Source organism: Sceloporus occidentalis, unplaced genomic scaffold, assembly GCF_023333645.1.
Source record: "Sceloporus occidentalis isolate IW3139 unplaced genomic scaffold, rSceOcc1.0.p SCAF_26, whole genome shotgun sequence".
Taxonomy (NCBI): domain Eukaryota; kingdom Metazoa; phylum Chordata; class Lepidosauria; order Squamata; family Phrynosomatidae; genus Sceloporus; species Sceloporus occidentalis.
The window spans coordinates 5,679,715-5,697,302 of record NW_028317006.1 but is presented as its reverse complement, the minus strand read 5'-3'; positions in this window follow the sequence as shown (position 1 = coordinate 5,697,302).

Below are 17,588 nucleotides of genomic sequence, written 5' to 3'. Positions count from 1 at the left end.
AAAGCTCATCTGCTCAACTATTTACATGTAACTAAGTGACTGAGCAAATTACCATAAAGCAGCAGTCAGGGAATCTCTATGTTTGTATAACGGATGTTTAACATAAAAGATATTCCTGCACACATTTATAATAAAGTGTTAAAACAAGTCCTTTAGTTTGGGTGCAGTTGCAATTTATGGAGGTGCAATGGAGTGTAATTTTCTTCATTATGGGTGCAATGGACGTTTATGTGGGTGCAAAACTTTTCACTGCCTCCATAACCAAAAAAAAATTACTTTGCACCCACAGAATTTTCTACAGCACCCATATTCCAAAATGATGGACTTGCCACTGCACCCACTTTGCACTTCCATAAATTGCAACTTTCATATTTAGTACAAATATGCTTTAGTAAGACCCACTTATTAGGTTCCATTAATGCATTGTAAAGGAATGGAATAAAATGGTTGCCAGTGGTTTCTATTTAAACCATGGCAGCCAAACAAACAGGAAAATAGCAACAATGCTTCAGGAATGAAAAATAGAATATTTTAGGAGAAGGGTGCAAGCACAGTGTAATAAAGAGTTACAGTTTCCAGTATGCCACATTACCTATTATTTCCAAGTGTATGTCTGCACAAAATGTAAGGGAGGCTTTGTGAGAAAAACAAAGAAATGCGTTCATTCAATCCAACGTAGTCTTGGTATCATTGCCAAGCCCTTGTTGGAAATGAGAATTACAGCCATTTTTCCCACCTAGATCAAATAGGCTGGAAAGAGGCCACATTCAAAGAGGAAAATATGATCTTTGGGAACTGAAACCTCACAGGCTATCCTGTCATTTTTAGAAATATTTTTTATGTTGCAGTTTGTGCGTCCTAGAAGCTGGGGCGGAATCTGGTGGAACTAGGTCCTCGGTTTAAAGGGACTGTGAGGTCTCCAACACACTACTCAGAGCCTAGAAATCCGTAGGATATTTAGGTGGGGGTTTTCCCTAGGTCTGACCCAGGGCAGTGCCTGCAACATCTACCTCTGGCATGTTTGCTTTGCACTGCACATCCATGGTGTTAATAGGGTTGCAAGGCCTCTGAGTTCCCCAGCTACCCCACTGAGCAATGGCACATGCACAAGACCAAATTACCAAGTAGGGTAATCTGCACAGGTGATGCAGTACCAGCATCCGAGACCTGCCACCATAATTCGTCTAGACAAGACTTAGCCTGGATCTTCAACTGATCCTCCAGGATTCTTGTGACCCAAACAGTTGAGACAGACTACTGCTTCTAAATTTATGGTTTGCCTTTTTCCTGACTACTCCTGAGGCTTTAAAGTGAACATTTCAAATGAACAAAATGCTGGTATATGTAATAAGGTGGGTAGCGACAGGGGGTCATCAACCTGTATTATATATCAGCGCCATTTGTGACCACAGACAGCATTTAGACCTACATAGGTATGTATCGAAGGTCTACATGGGGGCACCTCCTCTGTGGTGGACTGGACGGTTATTCCAGTCCTATGCACCACATGTAGATCCACTGGAGGAACAGAGCTGGTTGGGGAGATCATTGGCTGATCTGGGGGGGTGGGTAATGGGAAAATTGCCTCCCCCAGATAGAGGCATGCCCTGTGAGTAGGGATAAAGAGGTAAGTCCCAACACCTGAACTAGCATCTTTATCTCCCCAAGAGGTAGGTGAAATCAGTTAGTGTTAGTGAGTCTGTGCCTGCCTTGGTATTATAGTGTTTGTTTGTATGTTAGTGTATGTGTCTGCCTGGGTATGTATGTTAGTGTTTGTCCACCTGGTATTTTAGTGTGTGTGTGTCTGTATGTTGGTGTCTACTTTTTGGTATGTTTGTTTGTCTGCCTTCGTATGTATGTTAGTGTCTGCTTAGGTACGTTAGTGTATGTGATGATTTTAGTGAGGGAACATGTGTCTTTGTCTAGGTATGTGTGTCTGTGTATGTAAGCATGTGCATTTATTTACGTTAGCAGAAGTGTGTATGTTAGTGTCTTTGGGTATTCTAGTCAAGGTGTGTCTGTATGTTACTGTGTGTGTGGGTATTTTAGTATGTGAACATGTGTCTGTGTATGTTAGTGAAAGTCTGTGTTTTGGTATGTTAGCGTGTGAACATGTGTCATTGTCTGAGTATATTAGTGCCTGGGTTTGTTTGTGAGTGTGTGGGGTATTTTAGTGTGTGAACATATGTCTTTGGCTACGTTAGTATGCGTGTGTGTTTGTGAATTTTAGTGTGTTAACATGTCATTGTTTGGGTATGTTAGTATGTGTGTGTCTGTGTTAGAATATCTGGGTATATTTGTGCGGGTGTCTGGATGTGTATATTAGTTTATGTGGCTGTGTTTTGTGTGACTCCATCCTCACGGTACTATACAAGGGGTGGAGACATAAAAAAGTGCATCCTTGCATCTAGAATTACTTGAGATGATGCAAATCTGTTATATGAAATCAAACATTACAAAAGGGAATTATAATCCTTGATCCGCGGTACAATACCACATTTGTTAACCCCATCGCTTAAATGGTGTTGCTGTAATGCCTTGATGTTGAAGCATTCTGCGTTCCTTTATAACTGCAAGGGGGGGCAACTACATGTTCATGTCTAGGTATTTAGAATACAATGTTTATTTTTGAAAAATATATGGTTTGAGGTGGGTAAACTGATCTGACTGTCTTCAAAGATGTCAACATAGGACATGGGCACAGGATTATCAGATTTGAAATAGGGATATCAACTGTAACATACAGGTAGCAAAAGCAACAATTGGGAGTCTTTTATGTTCACAGCAGCATAGAATTGTGAGCACCTGCCCCTTGATCAATGGATTGGGGAAAATCCCTGTGATTCAGGGGCAAACCCCAAGAGTTCCTGTGTATAGTAATGCTTACTTTTCCACTAATTTGAGTTTTGTGGAACAGGAGCTTTAAGAATCACTTCAAAAAAATGACCTACCTCAATTTTTTGCAATGCATATACGTATATGGTAAAAGTTCTCCCCATTTTGAAAAGTGCAAAATATGTTTTTAGGTGCTATATTTGATGTTTAACGTATTTGCCAAAGCTGCTCTAAAACATATAAGGTGCTGGTTCTCTTTAACAAAGAAAAGTAGATGGAGCCCTATGATACAATTGTAACAGAATCTAACAAAATATTGTGCAAGTATCTTATCACAAAAGAAAAAAAATTATACTTAAGTAAACTGTTAGAGCTTAATTTGAGAATACATTGTATCTTCCTTTTTCCTCAAGTATCAGGATAGTATCAGGATAGTGTAAAAGAGAACAACAAAAGTGATTGTGCACGCTGTGTGATACTATTCTGGATACACAATCTCCCCCTCTGTAGTTCAACTCCCATATACTGAGCAGTATTTTGATCTGCTCCTGCAAATCAACTTGTCTATTTTTTATTTAATTTTTTCAGATACCAACCTCTGACATATGGTGGATGGCGCTGGCTCATATTATATAAAGCATAAGGGAAATACGATATAGTGTGATACGTTTTTTAATCATATAAAATTGAAAAAGATTAAAAAGGCCTACTCTTAGCCGTGGTGACTACTCTCAGGAGAGTCACTAACAAGGCTTATAATTAAACGATTCTCAGGAGTCCTGGATATTTTTCTTTGCGGGTAATTGACGCGTAGGTACCTCCGGATGATGTCAGACGCGTTTCGCCCCACCCAGGGCTTCTTCAAGTGACGTATAGAATCATCTGTTCATTGCTTTGCTTTTATCCCAGTAGGGCTCTGTTCATTGGTTGTGCTTCACCACATTCAATATAATCATCAGACTCAGCTGTCCGATCATGGAGTCGTCATTTAACCCATGTAGTGCTAGTTCCTACTTGTGTGTATGTATATATATATATATATATATATATATATATAATTATACTACAAATTTTATATTAAATAATAATAGTAAAACAATGCATGCTTTCACCCCATTTTGCACTGTAAAAAAAGGTAAGCTTTACCGGTAACTCCCACTGGATCATTTTTCGAACTTTTGCCTAGCTTAAATTCGGACAGAGAACTATAATTGATATGCTTCTTCTGCCCCACCCCCCTTTTGATATCAGCTTCCAAACTTTAAATCGTCCTTTAAATTAAAGCTAAATGTCTCTAATTACACTGACTGGCAATAAGAAAACACACACTATGGATTGCCCTAATAAATACATTTATTTATCCTAAACGCTATGCCCCTTTAAACTCGAACACAGATTTATCAAATGTCAGTTTCTGATGTTTGTCACTCATATGCTCCCGTGCCAACTGTTTTCACAATTCTCAATGTGGTCCGCATTGAATTTGACTTACCTGTCAACCAAACAGTTAAACAAGGGACATTTAAATAGCATGCCTTCTGGGGCTGAAGCATCTGAATGTGTTCACTTCTAAGGCTCGAAGCAAAGCAGAGGACATCAATTCCCCCATGAGAACCATGTTTGGAAATTATTTCTCTCACTCTGGTACAGACCTTGGGTTTCTTCCAAACCTTCCCCTCCAGCTCCATTTCAAACACACACATACCCCCTCCCCACTTCTCAATTCTGTGTGAACATCTTAACTGATTATTTTTTCCCTCTGGTTTATTTATTAAAACACTTCAGTCTTGCCTCAAGCTGTTAAAGAGAAATACTAGTTGAAATATATCTACGTTAAGAAGATGATGGTGGATCAGATCTATTTAAAGTAAATGGTTATTGAAGCGGTCAAATAATGCTCAATGAAACAGTGCAATTGTGTGAGTTATGGAAACTCCGAGTTTAGCATCTTGGCATTAGTCCCCGGCATTTTCTTTATGTAACATTACAGCATATGTTCTGTTCAGAGTTGACAGATTTAACAACTATGGTTAAGATAAGATACAGAACATAGGAGACATTTGCCATACTTCCCAAGTGTCTCTTTAGGAGGTGAGAGTTGGTACCGTGTTAGCTATAGAAACACAGGAGACAAGTAAAGTTAAGTTGATACCTTTATTGGCTAACTGAGTAGAAATAAAGTGCAAGTTTCTCAGGTCTCTTCATCAGGCATATTATACATGGGAGGTCTTCAAAATTTGCACTCTTTTTATGATGAGCAGTCCGTTGCCTTAAAAATGTAAAACTACAGAAATATAGTATAAAAAAAAGGCATTATCTTAGCTTTATAGTATAGAAATGCAATACCTTATTTAGTATAAAGTAAAGTAGTATAAAGGTGCTTCTTGAGCCCCCAGGTATGTTGAGAGGCGGGGAGCTATGTGGGCTGCAAGCTAGATGCAAGAGATAGAGAAGGCGACAGGAGAGGGTGAGACAATGTATATATGAATGTGTGTAAGTGTATGGTGGCAGCATGTGTGTGGATATTATGTTAGCATGTGTGTGAGAATGGTATTGGTGTGAGTATATCGACATGCTGCCAGGGGTAAGCCTAGGGTTAGTGGGAGAGAGAGAGTGTGTATGTACAGTATGTGTAAGTGTATGTACAGAATGAGTGTGTGTGCTTGTATATGGTATTAGAGTGAGTGGGTGTTGGAGCAAATTTGTGTGTTAGTGGTTTATAATTTGGGGGTGTGCACCCAGGAGCCACTAATCCCAGGCGCCAGCATCAGTACATTATAAAGTCACGAAAAGGTCTCTGTTGCCCCCCCCCATAAATTGTAAGTTCTCCAGTAAACGCCTCAGAGGCAATCTAGGCCAAGCTTAACTAAACACTAATCATAGCTAAAATACCCCATTTACCATATTCATTCTGCATTTTTTTCTTTGTACTCATTGCAACCCAATCACATTTACAGTTTGTGCTCAAAACTTTTATTCTAGGCCTAGCTCATGTTTGCTATAGCAGCGTGATCATATTTTAGGATACATTTGCATGGAAATAATTGGGTAGCCTTGGCAGCTGCTGCATGACTTTGTAAATGGTCGCTGAGTTTGGGGTGAAGTAGTACCTAAAATCCCAACGTAATTAAGACATAAGTAGCATGCATATCATTAGTACCCAAACACATTACGCTACATCAGGTTTTTGGTGGCCTTAAGCAAAAACTAAATGTGAAAACTAAAAACTAAAATTGTAAAAACTAAATTGAGGACACAAATCAACCTGTAGGAAAGTGAGCTTACCTTTGAGGACTGCAGTGCCTGAGTTGTGGTTCCACTACCTGAATACCGCAGTATGAGGTCCCACTCAGAGCTTTGGCCCACTTAGCTACCGTGGCCAATTGGGGACCTTAAGTGGTCATTTAATCTGTTTTTATGGGAGTAGTCCCACTTACATTCATAAATGCTGCATTCTATCTACAATTTCTCAGACCATTCTCCCAATTACCTCATTCTTCACCAAACCCACATCATGAACTGAATTTTTTTAACCTAACACAAATCAGTTCTGCAACAATAGGCATTTAACTATGAATTCCCATGTCTATATCATTACATAAGTTATAGTGGGTAAAGGTGATGGAAAACCCTTCCACTAAAATTAAGGCAGTAGTAGAAGCATTATTAAACACTCATCCAGAAGGCTTGTTTCCCCCCCAGAAATCGCATGGTGCTGCCACAACCACAAGGGATTCTGGGTAGGCGCATGCAAATAAGGACAACAATTATCACCTTTTGCCTCTATACCCACTTTATACATGGATCCCTTGTAAGTAATTGCTGTACAGGACAGCCTTTAGACAAAACTCGGGTGCTATAGCCAGATCACCACTCATGATCTATATCCTTAATAGGACTCGTCAGCATGAGGTTGTGATACTGGCTTAATACTTGAGGCTTGGGGTAGCCAAGAAATACCATTATATAAGTTATGGTGGGTAAAAACCCTTCCACTAAAATTAAAGTGATTTCAAGGGATTCATGTATAAAGTGGATATAGAGGCAAAAGGATAATTTTCAAACTTGAGTTCCATTGCCTTTCGAATTGTAGTTTAGTTCTCTAGGAGATCCTTTTATTGTCTGAAAATATAGCTTTATGGGTTGTGAAAAATAAAATTTAGAATTTTTCTCAACAGACATAATTATCAACCTGCAGCTCTTGTTTTGTCTCTGCAGAATCATGTCTTTAAATACAGAAGCTCTGAAAATTAAGTACTGCCTTTTAAAATAAATCTGACCTTTCGAGCTGTCAGAGAAAGCATTCCACGCAGAAGAGCTATTCTTGTGCTGTGTCCTGTACTGCTGGCAATTGGTATTAGTGCAAGATATTCACAGAAAACGATTTCCCTTCCAGAGGACATAACCATCCCTTTGTTTGCCTGCCTCAGCCTTTGAGCTTCCACGGTTAATTTCAGAACTCTTTGTGCTCCGAAGGACACCATTTTTTAGTAATGAAACAAGTGCCTCTTGGACATTAAAGTTAGCTATCTCTGGTTTTGTATATTGGCAAACTACTTCCATCAGAAAGAGTTGGAGATACTTCATATTCCTCTAGCAAGGAGTGGCCCTTCCTCAAACTTATTTTCAGTTCATCTCAGTGACATTAGGGCTGCTAGAGATAGTTTGGTGCTGATGACAAGGGAAAGTCTGGTCAACAGAGCCAAGAACAGTGATGAATTTGGGAACAACGGCACAGATCTCTGGAAGTGTTTCTGTCCCACATAAAATATAATTTTACTGAAGACCATCGTGATTTTTTTTAAAAAGAAGTCAAAACTTTAGGCGGGAATGGCGTTGAATAATTATGAAATCACGTTGTACATGCCTTTTAATGCTTATGCGTGTCAATGACATATGTACAGAAATATGTATGTTTGTAATTACCGTATTTGCTCGATTATAAGACGACCCCCCAAATCTGAATATTAATATATGAAAAAAAGAAAAAGCCTGAATATAAGACGACCCTATAGGAAAAAAAGTTTTACCAGTAAATGTTAATTCATGTAAACTATGTGAACAATTTTTTTTTAATAAAACCTATGATTGAGAAAAATATTTTGTTTTTATTTCCTTTTTTTTCAACCTGCCCCAAACCAGGAATGATGGAGCGCATATACATAGGGGAAGAAAAAAACAAATACAATAGTGTAATATTGTTAAAGAGGTGTATGTATATATAATGTGTAAATTCCACTCACAAAAGCGCTGGACAAAGCAGGCTCATCAAATATCAAGCTTCTAAAACTGTATGTAGTATTCTGTAAAAACAAGCATAAACCAGGATGGTGCAGTATCCTCAATAAGCTGATCTTAAAAGATCAAAATGCACTTACAATTGGGATGTAGCACAACTCAACGAGTATTGTGCAAAAGCAAGTAGAAATCAAACATCCGGTATATGATAAGAATCTTTTCAATTTATTCTCTCAACGCGTTTCGCCGATGGGTCGTCGGCTTCATCAGGAGAAAAATAAATAAAACTGCAGTAGAAATCAAACGGCAGCATAAACCATATAATAAAGTTCCGTGTAGCATCAAACGTCCGTTTAAATTGATGAAAATCCTTCCGGGTACGCCATCGCGTCATCACGTCCTCAATCGCGTCGTCACGTCTTCGGTACAGCTGCATGGGGTTACGTGCCTGCGTCACCACGATCCTACATCCGGGTTGTGTGTCGGCGCCACCGCGTCTTTAACTGGAGCTGCGTGTCGGTGTCATCACATCTCAAGTTGGAGCTACGAATTTGCATATCGTACGAGTCCTTAGATGCGGCATGCAGATTTTCTTTTTATTGGGCGGGACGGCACGTCTGTCCCATGGAGTCCTATTACTGGCTAACAGATCTTACAATACCCCGGGGATCACAGTTGATAGATAAAATCAGATTCGCTACTGGATATGGTCATAATAGTTATTAGTATGTATGATCATTTAAAAATACTACAACAAAATAAAATATAATATATTATGATATAAAACTATAAAAGGGGATCCTTGATATTATAAAAGGAAATACTTGACATTATAAAAGGGAATACACATATATGTATTTTTTCTCAGCCAGAGACAATGTAAGAGAAAAAAGGACTAAAAATAAATAAATAAATAAATAGAAGAAAAATCATTATTATTGCACAGATGTTATCAATAAACACAAAATTCATTCTTCATTATTGCACATATTATAAAGTGCTTCATTTGATATTTCATTGTTGCACATACTATAAAGTGCTTCATGTGATTCATTATTGCATATACATCAAAGTGCTTTATACCGTGCATATAGAAAAAAGTGCAACATAAAGTGCAAATAGTGCGGTGGCGATATCTCACGATAAATTATATTCATACAATCAGTACGATCAGTGCAGTGCAAGTAAGTTAATTATATATATATATATATAATAATTTTTTTTTTTATATTTTTTTTTTTTATACTATTAATCATTCATAAAAGCTAGAATATCTAAATCAGTATTTAAACCCCCATGATTATGTGTTTGGAATTTAAATATCCACTCCGTTTCTTTTTTTGCAAGTATTTGCTTTACGTCTCCACCTCTCCAATGTGGAGAAATGAGATCGATTCCTATCACTTTAAAGTCTACCAAAGAGAACTTGTTGCATGTATTGCAATGTTTTGGGACACTGTGTTTTTGACTCTTATTACGTATCCCCCCGAGGTGCTCCAGGCCTCTTACTTTCAACCCTCTTGTAGTTCTTCCAATATACTGGACCCCTTAGCTGCATTCCAGAAGATAAATAACATTAGTTGACTTACAATGGATAAAATGTCTGATGTTGTATGCCTTTTTAGTATTAGAACATTTAAACTTAGTGATTTTTTTCTCTTGTTTATGGCATGTTCTGCAGAGTTTGCATTTCCCACACCTATAAAACCCTGGATTTCTTTTAAATAAGGCATTATCATTTTTAACCGTTGTGTCAATTTTCAACCTGCCCCCCCAGTTATGCACATCTGCCCCTGGCTTGCCACTCTGCCCCAGAAATGCCTTATACCCCCTATATGCCACTGTGCCCCATGATATGCCTTTTAACCCTCTAAATGCCACTGTGCCCCATGATATGCCTTTTGACCCCCTATGTGCCACTCTGCCTCCAGAATTGCCTTATACCCCTATATGCCACTCTGGCATTTAGGGGGTTAAAAGGCATATTATTGGGCAGAGTGGCATATAGGAAGGTATAAGGCATTTCAGGAGGCAGAGTGACGTATAGAGGGTTAAAAGGCATTTCTGGAGGCAGAGTGGCATTAAGGGGGTTAAACGGCATTTCACAGAGCACTCTGCCTCCCGGTGCATAGTCCGGGCAGCGTGTAGAGCTCTACACGATTCGCGTAGATAACTTCCGCTGCAGCCGGGAGGAGGTGCGGTTAGCGGCGGTGGTTGTCTGCGTCCATTGCGCAGACCTTCCCCGGCTGTCAGAGATCACGGGGAACTCTGATGTTTGACAGCCGGGGAAGGTCTGCGCGGGAGTTGTGTACGCGAATCGCGTAGAGATCTACACACTGCCCGGACCAAGCACCGGGGACTCAGAAGTACCGGTAAGTGTGTGTATGTGTGGGGGGGGGACAGGAGGATCCAGGTCCCCTGCATCGCTGCGGGGGATCTGGATCTTAGTCTCATAGTCAGACCTAGTTGAGGTCTGATTATAAGACGAGGGGGATTTTTCAGAGCATTTGCTCTGGAAAAAACCTTGTCTTATAATCGAGCAAATACGGTATGTGTTGATATCTTTCTATTACTAGAGGTTAAGTATGTTACGTGGGGCCTTAATGTGTCCAGCTTTTTACATATTTACCTCTGTGTTATTATCTGATCTGTGAATATGTTCTGTATGCACACATTTAGTTTTTGTCCCTAAATTTAAAGAGTCTTCAGAAAACAGTTCATATTAATAATATCCCTCTTCACTGCCATTAACAGCACTCATAATTTACATAGCTGGAATTAAAGGAATACATTGAATAACTGAATTGCAACAGAATCTATAATATCTTCACCCCCTGGCACCTAATGGCTTTTAAAGTACAAGAACATGCACCAGTATTCATCTGCCTCCATCTTTAGTCTCTACAATAGAATTCAGCTATTAAACAGTTAATATTTAAATAGTCCTACAGACACAGAGTTTCCAGATATGTAATTACTTTAATCTCCAATTACACAATGACTACCAGCCCTTAGTTTACAAAATGGTTTTTAATGTTGAAAAGCAAGAAAAAAAGTGCAAAAACAAGAATAATACGTCAATCTGCAAAGGAATCCTGCACACGTGGAGTGGGCTCATTTTATTGTATTCAATTTTGGATGACCAGATATTAACCTCTTCACTTTCACAGAAATAATTCAAGCTACAAAAATAAATGCATTTGGATACAGTGTAATAGTACTCATTTTACAACACAAACAAAAACATTGGATTAGTGCCCAATCTCAGACATTTGTGCCTAATAGTAAATATGTAGACTGAATAACACAAATTCCCTTTGTTATAAGAATACGGCCATTTAACCATTGCTCATAAAGGCACATAAATGTCCGCTTTAATGTGTTCTGTGTTTCGCATACACTCCGCTGAGCCGTTCTTGCTGGTGAAACCTGCCGGAGTTGGCCCTTAATGAATAGTGAAGCGAGGAAGTAGAAACCAAAACCCTACTGCAAACTTTCTTGCCAGCTCTCCCTTTAGTGAATAAGCTCCACATACTGTCTGAACTGCAGTTCTATTCTTTAGTTTCTATAGATATCCATTCTATAGATCGAGCTTTGCAGACACCAGCCACACGTAAGAGGTAGCCTACCTGTAAATCTCCTGTATGACCGTTGGCTAGTCCAGCCCTGATTGGCTGCAAAATGTTTTGTGCGGCTATATTACTGAGCCACATGGCTTGGCTTGTATGCATGCTGGATGTTGCCAGCAGAGCCGGCCTTAGGTGTTCTGGCACCCTGTGCGGACTACTCCTCTGGCGCCCCCCATCCCCCAAAAAGAAAGGAAAAAAAATCTTTATCTCCCCCTTTATCACTATCTACCACCTCTGCCCCTTCTCACTATCTAGCACCTCTGCCCCTTCTCACTGCCTTTCCCACCTCTGCCCCTTCTCACTATCTACCACCTCTGCCCCTTCTCACTGCCCCCCCTCTGCCCCTTCTCACTGCCCCCCTGCCTCTTCTCACTGCCCCCCCCCTACTTCTCAGTATCTTTACTTACCTTGTTGAGTCCTGCGGTGGGAGCGGGAGGCTTCCGTCATCCTGTTCTGCCGCGGTGCACGCTTCACAGCTGAGCGCCGGAATATGACATCATATTTTGGTGCTCAGCATGAAACGCCGGCACCGTGATGGAGTCACGGAGAGTGAGGGGCGCCGAGCGGTTGCTGAAAACTTCATGAGCGACCGATCAGCGCCCCTGCCTGGGACTTAAATTCAAATATTGGGTTTTTTTGTTTGTTTTAACTTTATTTAACATCCTCCATGTTAAATAAAGTAAAAAAAACAACTTTATTTAACATGGAGGATGTTAAATAATGTAAAAAAAACAACAACAACAACAAAAAAAACGATGTTTTAATTTAAGTCCCGGGCAGGCACCCCTGTTGCCATGGCGCCCTGTGTGGCTGCACAGGTCGCACACCCCTAAGGCCGGCCCTGGTTGCCAGCCCTCCTTTGAACATACAATGAAGCACTCCAGTATACAGAAATGTTCCTTGAGACAGATCGCTCTTTGTGTATTGCTGAACCGGGTCCTAAATTAAAGTTGCGCAGAAATGTGGACAACAGCACTCTTGGACTCGACTTACATCCGCAGCTAGAATTTTAAATATTCAATGCAGTAATGGTTCACATGCAAACTTGCAGTATTTAATTTTTTAAACAAATGCCCAATTATTGGAGCTTTAATTGGAATTCTTGTCTCTAACTTAAATTCATTGTAAATGTGCCACTATGCATTTGGCAGTCCAGCCATCAGCCCACGCTAAGAGCTGATCGCTGCATGATGGTTTCACTCCAATACCATTCCTTCAACAAAAAACAAATCCCTGCATTCATCTTGCAGGTTGACAGGCTTCAACATATTTCACTCAGCTTGCTAAAGCAATTGGGGTAACATAAAGAGATTAATAGAACATAGTGTACTGAAAACAGATATATTCCATGTCCGCACAGGAGACGGCATGATTAGTGCATACCGGTTTATAGTGATTAATGTAAACACACAACATGTGCTAAAGTGTTCTAATCTAACGGGGTTTAACTAAAGTTAGAGAGATCTCTCCCGTGTTTGAAATCTATGTACTAAAACCTGTTACAGTTGTATTGATTTTCCACTGTCGTTTGGACTGCAGTACTTCTGATGCTCTGATGGCTGAAAATGGCATTGAAGGCCTCCCTCGGCGCCAGGGGCGGGCTGGGCAGGGGGGCAATTGCCCCGCAGGCTGTCCGAAATCTAATTAAAGCGGCCGCTGGGTGCTGATGCGGCCGGTCGGCATCAGCAGCCAGCAGCCGTGTGCGATGGCCGTCTAGTGATGGGAGCAGCGTGAGGGGTGAAAGCTCCGCCCCCTCGCACTGACCTTTCACCCCTCACGCTGCTCCCATCACTATGCGGCCATCAGACTGCTGGGAATGTAATCTAAACGGCCGATGCGTGCTGATGCCGCCGGCCGGCTCTGCTTTAATACTTTTTTTTTTACTTTATATGGCTTGCCATATTACATAAAAAAAAAAGTGTTAAAGTAGCTCCGGCCGGCGGCATCAGCACGCATCGGCCGTTTAGATTACATTCCCAGCAATGTGATGGGAGCAGCGTGAGGGGTGAAAGCTCCGCCCCCTCGCACCCAGACTGCTGGAGCACCGGATGTCGGGTCAGTGACTTCCTGTCAGCATAGAGGAGAACAGTGTGCAGCTACCAGAGGACGGAAGTCAAGAGAAGTAGAAGGTCAGTAAACTAATGTATTTTTTGTACTGTATAATTTTTTTTGTATTTGTTAAAAACAAAAAAAATCGGCGTGTATGTAAGTGTGTCCCCCTATATGCCACTCTGCCTTCAGAAATGCCTTATACCCCCCTATATGCCACTCTGTCCCATGATATGCCTTTTAACCCCCTATATGCCAGAGTTGCATATAGGGGTATAAGGCATTTCTGGATGCAGAGTGACATATAGGGGGTCAAAAGGCATATCTGGAGGCAGAGTGGCATAAAGGGGGTTAAAAGGCATATCATGGGGCAGAGGAGCATATAGGAGGGTATAAAGCATATCGGGAGGCAGAGTGGCATATAGGGGGCATAAGGCTTTTCTGGAGGCAGAGTGCCCCATGATATGCCTTTTAACCCCCTTCATGCCACTCTGCCTCCAGAAATGCCTTATACCCCCCTATATGCCACTCTGTCCCATGATATGCCTTTTAACCCCCTATATGGCAGAGTGGCATATAGGGGGTTAGAAGGCATATCATGGGACAGAGTGGCATATAGGGGTATAAGGCATTTCTGGATGCAGAGTGACATATAGGGGGTCAAAAGGCATATCTGGAGGTAGAGTGGCAAAAAGGGGGTTAAAAGGCATATCATGGGGCAGAGGAGCATATAGGAGGGTATAAAGCATATGGGGAGGCAGAGTGGCATATAGGGGGCATAAGGCTTTTCTGGAGGCAGAGTGCCCCATGATATGCCTTTTAACCCCCTTCATGCCACTCTGCCTCCAGAAATGCCTTATACCCCCCTATATGCCACTCTCTCCCATGATATGCCTTTTAACCCCCTATATGGCAGAGTGGCATATAGGGGGTTAGAAGGCATATCATGGGACAGAGTGGCATATAGGGGTATAAGGCATTTCTGGATGCAGAGTGACATATAGGGGGTCAAAAGGCATATCTGGAGGTAGAGTGGCAAAAAGGGGGTTAAAAGGCATATCACAGGGCAGAGGGGCATATAGGAGGGTTGAGGCATATCAGGGAGGCAGAGTGGCATATGGGGGGGTATAAGGCATTTCTGGAGGCAGAGTGACAGGGAGTAAAAGGCATTTCTGGAGGCAGAGTGGCATATAGGGTATTAAAAGGCATATTATGGGGCAGAGTGGCATATAGGAGGGTATAAAGCATATCGGGGAGGCAGAGTGGCATATAGGGGGGCATAAGGCTTTTCTGAAGGCAGAGTGCCCCATGATATGCCTTTTAACCCCCTTTATGCCACTCTGCCTCCAGAATGCCTTATACCCACTATATGCCACTCTGTCCCATGATATGCCTTTTAACCCCCTATATGGCCATATAGGGGGTTAAAAGGCATATCATGGGACAGAGTGGCATATAGGGGGGTATAAGGCATTTCTGGAGGCAGAGTGACTTATAGGGGGTTAGAAGGCATATCAGGGGGGCAGAGTGGCAAGCCTGGGGGCAGAGGTGCATAACTCGGGGGTAGGTTGTCAAATGAAAGGAAATAAAAACCAAACATGTCTCAATCATGGCTTTTATTAAATATGGAAAAAAATAGTCTACATTAATTAATAAAGAAATAAAAGTTTCTTACCAGAATATCGTGAAGAATAATGTGATCAGTGTTTTGTTCCACTGAATAAAATGGAACTTTTTCATCTAAAAATGTTTGCAGTAGCAAATGTTTTGATTCCATTATGTGTAATGTATTTCATTTATTAGGGCCTTTTAACAATTTTGCTTTCTGGCATTTTAATACAAATAATGAGATAAAAAGAATGGCAAATAGTGTGACGCGGGTATGTATAAGGGGTGCGTGTGGGTATAAGAGCTTGACCGTGAGATAAACTATATGGGGCTGGTCTCCAAATTTTTCCAGGGCTGCTTTTCAGTCCCAGTCCGGCCCTGTAAACAATGCATTCACCTCATCACCAGCCATGAGGTTGGTAGATAAGTGGAACAGCTTTCCAGTAGATGTGGAAGAGGCTAAACAGTGAAGGAATTTAAGCATGCATGGGATAGGCATAAAGGCATAAGTCAAGACCAAGGATTGATTAAGGTCTGAGTGTTTACATTAGGAAAAATGGGCAGACTAAATGGGACTAATGGTTCTTATCTGGCATTCATTTCTAGGTTTTCGTGTTTCCCGTTACACCATCTAGTGATTCAAAAGGTTATATATTCACTTAACTGCCAATCAGAATAAAAGTACACAACAATCTTTTAAAGTAGATCTTTCCTGTACAATCCTTAAGGGCAATAATTTATCTGATTAACTTTACAGAAACTCCCTTGTTTGGCTGTACTGGTATTTGACAGACATCACTTAAAATAGGAAACCAAGCTTACCCTCTAAACAGTGACATTTATGGAAATTGGGTATGGTTTTCTAGAAGAAAATCTTGAGAGATTAATTTACTGAATGGGAGTTTGCATATAGATTTCAAGACCAATTTTGGGTTTCTGCTCACTAACGTCATTGTGCATTAAGAATGGCCAAGCCCATTGACATTGACAATCTGTGAGAGTTCTTGAATGTGGACATGCAGCATTTACTATGCATTAAGAAGGGCCAGCTCAGTTTTTTTTTTAGCAAGAGAATCTCTTCAAGGTTGGCCCTTCAAAATGTACAATAAAAGTCAGAGAGCTGAAACCACAACTCGCCTGCAAACTCACCTGCAAGTGCCTACTTTCAACATGTATTAGATATGTATGAATCTTAATTATCCCTACGTGTAGAACCAAGGACTGGTTAAAGATTGAGTCTTTACAGGGGGAAGAACGGGCACACTAGGTGGGCCAAATCGGCTGCTAGCCTCTATAATTACTTTAATTTCTATAATTATTTTAATGAATAAACCCCCCAAATCAGTAAATTTGGCTGACTAAAGAACTGCAATATTTGTTCAATCGAGAACTGTAAGAACAGGTCCTTTTCTCCTTGCGTACCAGTATTTCTTAATGCGTCTTAATGTTTTTGTCATGCCCCCTACTGTAATAGTGCTAAAGAGCCTCCCAGCACATAAATGTAACATCAGTAATTCCACTTTGGTAATAAAAAAAAAAGGACAAATATAAAGTACTTTCTATTCTGATGAAAGTTTAGTTGATTTCTTGGGATTGGAAAAAGACAGAACCTACCCTGATGGTGATCCTGTGATTTGTGCTTACAAGCAGAAGACAAATCATATTACCCCCCCAGCATTTCATGAAATTGTAAAAATTTGATTAGCAAAAAGCTAATATTTTAGTTTATTGTGACATAAAATACATTATAATATTCTTATTTAACAAAACACACACAGCAATCCACAAGACATAATGTTTAAATGGCAGTAAGTCTTAGTAAATGATCAAGGTTGAACCCGATGGACTGTTTTCAACCTAAATTACAATGTAATGTTTATATAATTCTACTGTGAGTCACCCTTCTTTAAACGGCAGATTGATTTTCTGGCAGCTTCATTGCTCCTATACAATTTAACTTAGCCGCACATTTCATTGGACCCACAACATATTTTATCTCCATCCTATTAATTTAATGTACTCTGGATAATCTATTTGGACATTTCCTATCCATTTCTTACCATTACATGCTTGTATGTATCTAAGTATCCCACTACAGAGGTGATCCAGAGCAAATACTATGTAGCCTTATATTGAAATAACTTTCCCCAAGATTCATCATCTGCCTAGTTCTGGAAACTTTTTGTCATTCCTACAGGGTCTGAAAAATACACAAAATCCTCTTACTAT